The sequence below is a fragment of the Eucyclogobius newberryi genome, unplaced genomic scaffold (assembly GCF_026437365.1).
Source record: "Eucyclogobius newberryi isolate DKJ021-1_F unplaced genomic scaffold, fEucNew1.0.hap1 SCAF_106, whole genome shotgun sequence".
NCBI lineage: Eukaryota > Metazoa > Chordata > Actinopteri > Gobiiformes > Gobiidae > Eucyclogobius > Eucyclogobius newberryi.
In genome coordinates this window covers 98,305-106,062 of record NW_027315731.1, presented here as the reverse complement: position 1 = coordinate 106,062, position 7,758 = coordinate 98,305, and the positions used below count along the sequence as shown (strand labels likewise).

The following is a 7,758-nucleotide window of genomic DNA, read 5'->3' as shown; positions in this document are numbered from 1 at the left end:
TGCTCTGCTGTGATTGGTCCTCAGATTTACACATAAAAAGTGCTGAGGGCCACATCGGACCAGACAAGACCAGACATCTGAAGACAACGCCCTCAAGGTAATCCTTTTATCTGCAGGTTATAGCCTAAAATTTCTCTTATGGAATTAGTAGACATAAGTGCTGAAATACATATGCTACATTTAAAAATATGATATTCATGAGAGTTAGGCGTTCAGGGCTAGCGGTAGAGCAAAAGAAAAGAACAAGTTCTAAATAAAAACAATTTCAGAAAATACCAAAATGCTAACTTCCCATATTGGTCAGCATTTAAGTTTATAAATAAAAAAAAAAGTATATTTGTAATATTGTAATATTTATAATGTATCTGAAAAAGTAGAAAAATATTCAAATGTAGTCAGCTGGACACTACTGGCTCTACAATAGAACACTTCTGGACAAATGGGGAACAGAAAATAAAAAAATAAAAAATAATAAATATACTCAAGAAAGTAAACTTATAGGAATTTTATTTCGAGTTTTTATTACCAAAGCTTTTATTTTACACTAAATTTATATTATATATTTTTTTGCATTTGAATTATGTGAACTGTTTTTAAAAAATCAATCAAGTAAAAATATTCATTGAATATGAATATGATGTAAATTAATATATATATATATATATATATATATATATATATATATATATATATATATATATATATATATATATATATATATATATATATATATATATATATTCAGGGTAAAGATTTTCAGTGCTTCAAAGTCTCAGTTTAACTTAATTAAATACAGACTGACACTTCATACCTTCTGCTTTGCTTTTAAAAAAGTGCTTTGAGTATGTGGTTTATATTTTTATTCATATTAACATGTTTATGAAAAGATATCCTGGAGCACCCTCTTGTGGCTTTATTGAGATGTTGTTAGGCTGTCAGTCACGCAATAACATAAAGCTCTGTCTCTCATTTAAACTTTACTCATCACCATCAAGCGACAAGACAGAAAGCAGAGACCACTTTATATTTTCTTACATCATTTTAAGATAATGACCGCAGCACAATGACTGGCAGATGCTTTCCGAGGCTAAAGCTGATCCTAGCATAATCAGGCCTGGTCCTCCACCTCTCCCAGCAGAGTGTGGCAAAGCCGCCGACAGGAGGAAGGCTCTGGGTGTGGGTTTGTAGTAACGTTCCTCTGTCTTGTCTAGAATACAATTAGACCGCCTGCACACTGCTTGTCTTTCTGCTTGTCTTTCCCTGCTCTGATAGCACAGCCAGAGGCATGGACATTTTGAACATAAATATTGTTCTTATGAATTTTGTAACCCACACAACATAGACATTAGGTCTATGCAGCGAGGACATGAGGAGGAGTCCTCTGACCCGGGTCAGAGGTGGATGTATATTCACACATCAACACTTTGACCCAGTAGGCAACACTGGAGAAGGAACCTCTGAACTCAGTTTATCACTCAGCTCTGAGGCTCATTACAGGAGAAGGATACAGAACTCACCACGGTCAATTATATTCTAAAGTAGAATGGCAATCATTGGATGCAAGACGAGAACAGGACTGCCTTTTGTTTGTGTACAAGGCTCTACTTGGCATTTTGCCTGATTATTTATTCAGTTTATTGCACATTAGTGTATTCACTGTTTGAGGTCTCAGGACATTTTTATCTTATCATCGTGTTGACATAGAGACAAGAAAAAAGGCTTTCATCAACTTTGCTCCCTCCCTGTGGAACGAAACACAGAGACCTTTTAAGTTAAATCATTTGATGCCTTTTAACGATTTTAAAGCACTCGTCAAGGACGACCCTCAGTGCCAATGCACTTGTTTTACATAATTGTATCTCAGATTGTGTGTTTGAATGGGTTTTCATATATTGATTAATATTATTGATTGTTTTATTGGTGTTTTAGTATCCTGTGTTTGTTGTGTATTTTGTGTTGTGTTTTAACAGGGACCCATGAAAAAGAAAACTTTTCTCATTGGGTTTTCCCTGTATAAATAAATAAAATGAATTTGTTGTTGAAGTTGAACTTTGTGAATGAGTGCAATGTGAGTGATGGGTGTGGCTCCAGGCACTGTGACACAGCCAAAACGATTACATTTGTTCATAAACTGGGTAATCTTGTAGGCTTATATCCAAATAAGTGCTTGTGTGTAAATGGTCTATGCCATGAGCTGTGCCACACAGAGCTGTGAAAAACCACGGCCACAACAAGCTATTTCTTTGCGAGATTTTTGCCATTTCACTTTAGCCTCGAAAAGCATCTGCCGGTCATTGTGCTGCGGTTATCATCTTAAATAGTGTAAGAAAATGTAAGGCGGTCAATGCTTTCTGTCTTGTCACTTGTTGGTGATAAGTGAAGTCTAAATGAGAGACAGAGGCGGCTCTATGTCCTGTCCCAGCTGACAGCCTGATGACAACTCAATAAAGCCACAAGAGGGTGCTACGGGAACTAAACATTCATAAATATATTAATATACATATAAATATAAACCACATACTCCAAACAGTATTTAAAAATTATGATTTTCCTCCACTACAAAACTATATCTCACACATATCAACATCTTGAATGATGAGGAGGGGGCTGATAATGGCCCCAAGTGGGTTACCATCGGCCTCAAGGGTGGTTTTCCACAGCCTCATGGTGTTTTCTCTGAAGGCTTTTATGCTGGGCTCGAACAGTATCTGATCCAGCTATGGTGTCTGTGCCGGAGTGGTCTGGTTTGAATGTGCCACATACATAAGAGCGCATACTGCAGCGCTGTAAGATTTGTTTTGTTTTATATTTCATCGTCCATGTTCTTGAAAAACAGAGCTGATTTGGTGCAACCCACTTTGTGACCCCGTTTCATCGGTTATGACGTAATGTACATGCTCGGAGGTAGTAAAGGTATTAGAGTGAATAGATGGGTTTGATTTTACAAAACTGCCAGATTCCCTCGCACTCGTATGATTTCCTGTTTGTCTCATCTCAAATTGACAACTTCACTGAAAAGGCTTGCAGTGAGCTGCAGCTGTCCAGTGAATATTAAATCCAATTGAAAGGATCCAGAAGGTCAGAGCACCTCTGCTGGCACCACGGCACTGCACGGCCTCTGGTCTGAGCTCATATTGCACTTTTAATGCTACAGAAAGACTGTGGCAACTGCAAACCTGCATAAACCTTTTCTGATTCTGATGCGTGTGGCATTGAGTCATAGGCTTTCCATTCATCCCACATTGTTTGCATGCAGCCGCTCGGACTAGGGTTATCGGAGTAGTAGCATTCAAATAGCTTTGTTCTTACATCTCGCCCAGTTCTGCCTTGTGACCCAATAGTCAAGGTGGACAGGATCCCCAGCACCTGAAGCAGAACTTCTTAGGCCGGGCGGTGGTGGGTGACAATATATGTTACTATCATTGTATGATTCTTTTTGCAAATACTGCTTTAATACTGACTTGTTTATGGGACTTTCAGTTTGTTGTGAGCTGTGTCCAATCCACAATGCTCCTACTCCCCTTGCTGTGTGTGACTGTCTTCAGTCACATAATAGGTAAGACTCACCATCAGATAGTGGCAATGAAATAAAATGGATCAAACTCTAACACAAATATTTGTATTTTTAGCTGTGACTGATGCTTCAATCAATGCTACAACCACTGGTCCCAATAATGCTACGATAAATGATCAAGCTGCCACAACCACTGCTCCTGTTAATGCCACAACCACTGCTCCCAATAATGCTACAACCTCCTCTCCAACCCAAATAACTACCACTTCACCAACAAATGCTACAACCACTGCTCCTGCTAATCCCACAACCACTGCTCCCAATAATGCTACGACCAATTCACCTAAAAATGCTACAACCACCTCTCAAACAAATGCTACAACCACTGCCCCTGTAGATGCCACAACCACTGCTTCCAAAAATGCTACAACCACTACTCCTGCCAATGCTACAACCACCTCTACGACCCAAATGACTACCACTTCTCAAACAAATGCTACAACCACTGCTCCAAATAATGCTACAACCACGTCACCAACAAATGCTACAACCACTGCTCTTGTTAATGTCACAACCACTGCTTCCAATAATGCTACAACCACTTCACCAACAAATGCTACAACCACTACTCCCAATAATGCTACAACCACCTCTCCAACCCAAATGACTACCACTTCTCAAACAAATGCTACAACCACTGCTTCCAATAATGCTACAACCACGTCACGAACAAATGCTACAACCACTACTCCCAATAATGCTACAACCACTTCTCCAATCCAAATAACTACCACTTCACCAACAAATGCTACAACCTCTGCTCCTACTAATGCCACAACCACTGCTCCCAATAATAATACAACCACCTCTCCAATCCAAATAACTACCACTTCACCAACAAATGCTACAACCACTGCTCCTATTAATGCCACAACCACTGCTTCCAATAATGCTACAACCACCTCTCCAACCCAAATGACTACCACTTCTCAAACAAATGTCACAATCACTGCTTCCAATAATGCTACAACCACGTCACCAACAAATGCTACAACCACTGCTCCTGTTAATGTCACAACCACTGCTTCCAATAATGCTACAACCACGTCACCAACAAATGCTACAACCACTACTCCCGCCAATGCTACAACCACCTCTCCAACCCAAATGACTACCACTTCTCTAACAAATGTCACAACCACTGCTTCCAATAATGCTACAACCACGTCACCAACAAATGCTACAACCACTACTCCCAATAATGCTACAACCACCTCTCCAACCCAAATGACTACCACTTCTCAAACAAATGCTACAACCACTGCTCCCAATAATGCTACAACCACATCACCAACAAATGCTACAACCACTGCTCCTGTTAATGTCACAACCACTGCTTCCAATAATGCTACAACCACGACACCAACAAATGCTACAACCACTACTCCCGCCAATGCTACAACCACCTCTCCAATCCAAATAACTACCACTTCACCAACAAATGCTACAACCACTGCTCCTGTTAATGTCACAACCACTGCTTCCAATAATGCTACAACCACGTCACCAACAAATGCTACAACCACTACTCCCGCCAATGCTACAACCACCTCTCCAATCCAAATAACTACCACATCTCAAACAAATGCTACAACCACTGCTCCTTCTAATGCCACAACCACTGCTCCCAATAATGCTACAACCGCTGCTCCTGTTAATGTCACAACCACTGCTTCCAATAATGCTACAACCACGTCACCAACAACTGCTACAACCACTACTCCCAATAATGCTACAACCACCTCTCCAACCCAAATGACTACCACTTCTCAAACAAATGTCACAACCACTGCTTCCAATAATGCTACAACCACCTCTACAACCCAAATGACTACCACCTCTCAAACACATTTTACAACCACTGCTCCCAATAATGCTACAACCACTGCTCCTGTTAATGTCACAACCACTGCTTCCAAAATTGCTACAACCACATCACCAACAAATGCTACAACCACTACTCCAATCCAAATAACTACCACTTCACCAACAAATGCTACAACCTCTGCTCCTACTAATGCCACAACCACTGCTCCCAATAATGCTACAACCACCTCTACAACCCAAATGACTACCACCTCTCAAACAAATGCTACAACCACTGCTCTTGTTAATGTCACAACCACTGCTTCCAATAATGCTACAACCACGACACCAACAAATGCTACAACCACAACTCCTGCCAATGCTACAACCACCTCTCCAATCCAAAAAACTACCACTTCACCAACAAATGCAACAACCACTGCTCCTACTAATGCCACAACCACTGCTCCCAATAATGCTACAACCACCTCTCCAACCCAAATGACTACCACTTCTCAAACAAATGTAACAACCACTGCTTCCAATAATGCAACAACCACATCACCAACAAATGCTACAACCACTGCTCCTGTTAATGTCACAACCACTGCTTCCAATAATGCTACAACCACGTCACCAACAAATGCTACAACCACTACTCCTGCCAATGCTACAACCACCTCTCCAATCCAAATAACTACCACTTCACCAACAAATGCTACAACCACTGCTCCTATTAATGCCACAACCACTGCTCCCAATAATGCTACAACCACCTCTCCAACCCAAATGACTACCACTTCTCAAACAAATGCTACAACCACTGCTCCCAATAATGCTACAACCACATCACCAACAAATGCTACAACCACTGCTCCTGTTAATGTCACAACCACTGCTTCCAATAATGCTACAACCACGTCACCAACAAATGCTAACACCACTACTCCCAATATTGCTACAACCACTTCTCCAATCCAAATAACTACCACTTCACCAACAAATGCTACAACCTCTGCTCCTGCTAATGCCACAACCACTGCTCCCAATAATGCTACAACCACCACTACAACCCAAATGACTACCACCTCTCAAACAAATGCTACAACCACTGCTCTTGTTAATGTCACAACCACTGCTTACAATAATGCTACAACCACGTCACCAACAAATGCTAACACCACTACTCCCAATATTGCTACAACCACTTCTCCAATCCAAAAAACTACCACTTCACCAACAAATGCTACAACCACTGCTCCTACTAATGCCACAACCACTGCTCCCAATAATGCTACAACCACCTCTCCAACCCAAATGACAACCACTTCTCAAACAAATGTAACAACCACTGCTTCCAATAATGCTACAACCACTTCACCAACAAATGCTACAACCACTGCTCCTATTAATGCCACAACCACTTTTTCCAATAATGCTACAACCACCTCTCCAACCCAAATAACTACCACTTCACCAACAAATGCTACAACCACTGCTCCTTCTAATGCCACAACCACTGCTCCCAATAATGCTACAACCGCTGCTCCTGTTAATGTCACAACCACTGCTTCCAATAATGCTACAACCACGTCACCAACAACTGCTACAACCACTACTCCCAATAATGCTACAACCACCTCTCCAACCCAAATGACTACCACTTCTCAAACAAATGTCACAACCACTGCTTCCAATAATGCTACAACCACCTCTACAACCCAAATGACTACCACCTCTCAAACAAATGCTACAACCACTGCTCTTGTTAATGTCACAACCACTGCTTCCAATAATGCTACAACCACGACACCAACAAATGCTACAACCACTACTCCTGCCAATGCTACAACCACCTCTCCAATCCAAATAACTACCACTTCACCAACAAATGCTACAACCACTACTCCCAATAATGCTACAACCACCTCTCCAATCCAAATAACTACCACTTCACCAACAAATGCTACAACCACTGCTCCTATTAATGCCACAACCACTGCTCCCAATAATGCTACAACCACCTCTCCAACCCAAATGACTACCACTTCTCAAACAAATGCTACAACCACTGCTCCCAATAATGCTACAACCACATCACCAACAAATGCTACAACCACTGCTCCTGTTAATGTCACAACCACTGCTTCCAATAATGCTACAACCACGTCACCAACAAATGCTAACACCACTACTCCCAATATTGCTACAACCACTTCTCCAATCCAAATAACTACCACTTCACCAACAAATGCTACAACCTCTGCTCCTACTAATGCCACAACCACTGCTCCCAATAATGCTACAACCACCACTACAACTCAAATGACTACCACCTCTCAAACAAATGCTACAACCACTGCTCTTGTTAATGTCAC

The 7,758-nt window shown here is 41.1% G+C and overlaps 1 long non-coding RNA gene across 1 annotated transcript; it reads right to left on the bottom strand.

Moving 5' to 3' along the window:
• Positions 1-3,696: 3,696 nt before the first annotated feature.
• Positions 3,697-4,716, bottom strand: LOC140345102 (uncharacterized). Its single transcript, XR_011923769.1, has 3 exons — positions 4,645-4,716; positions 4,330-4,380; positions 3,697-3,753 (listed from the first exon to the last, which is right to left on the bottom strand). It is a non-coding gene; the product is annotated as an uncharacterized lncRNA (long non-coding RNA).
• Between the last annotated feature and the right edge of the window lie 3,042 nt (positions 4,717-7,758).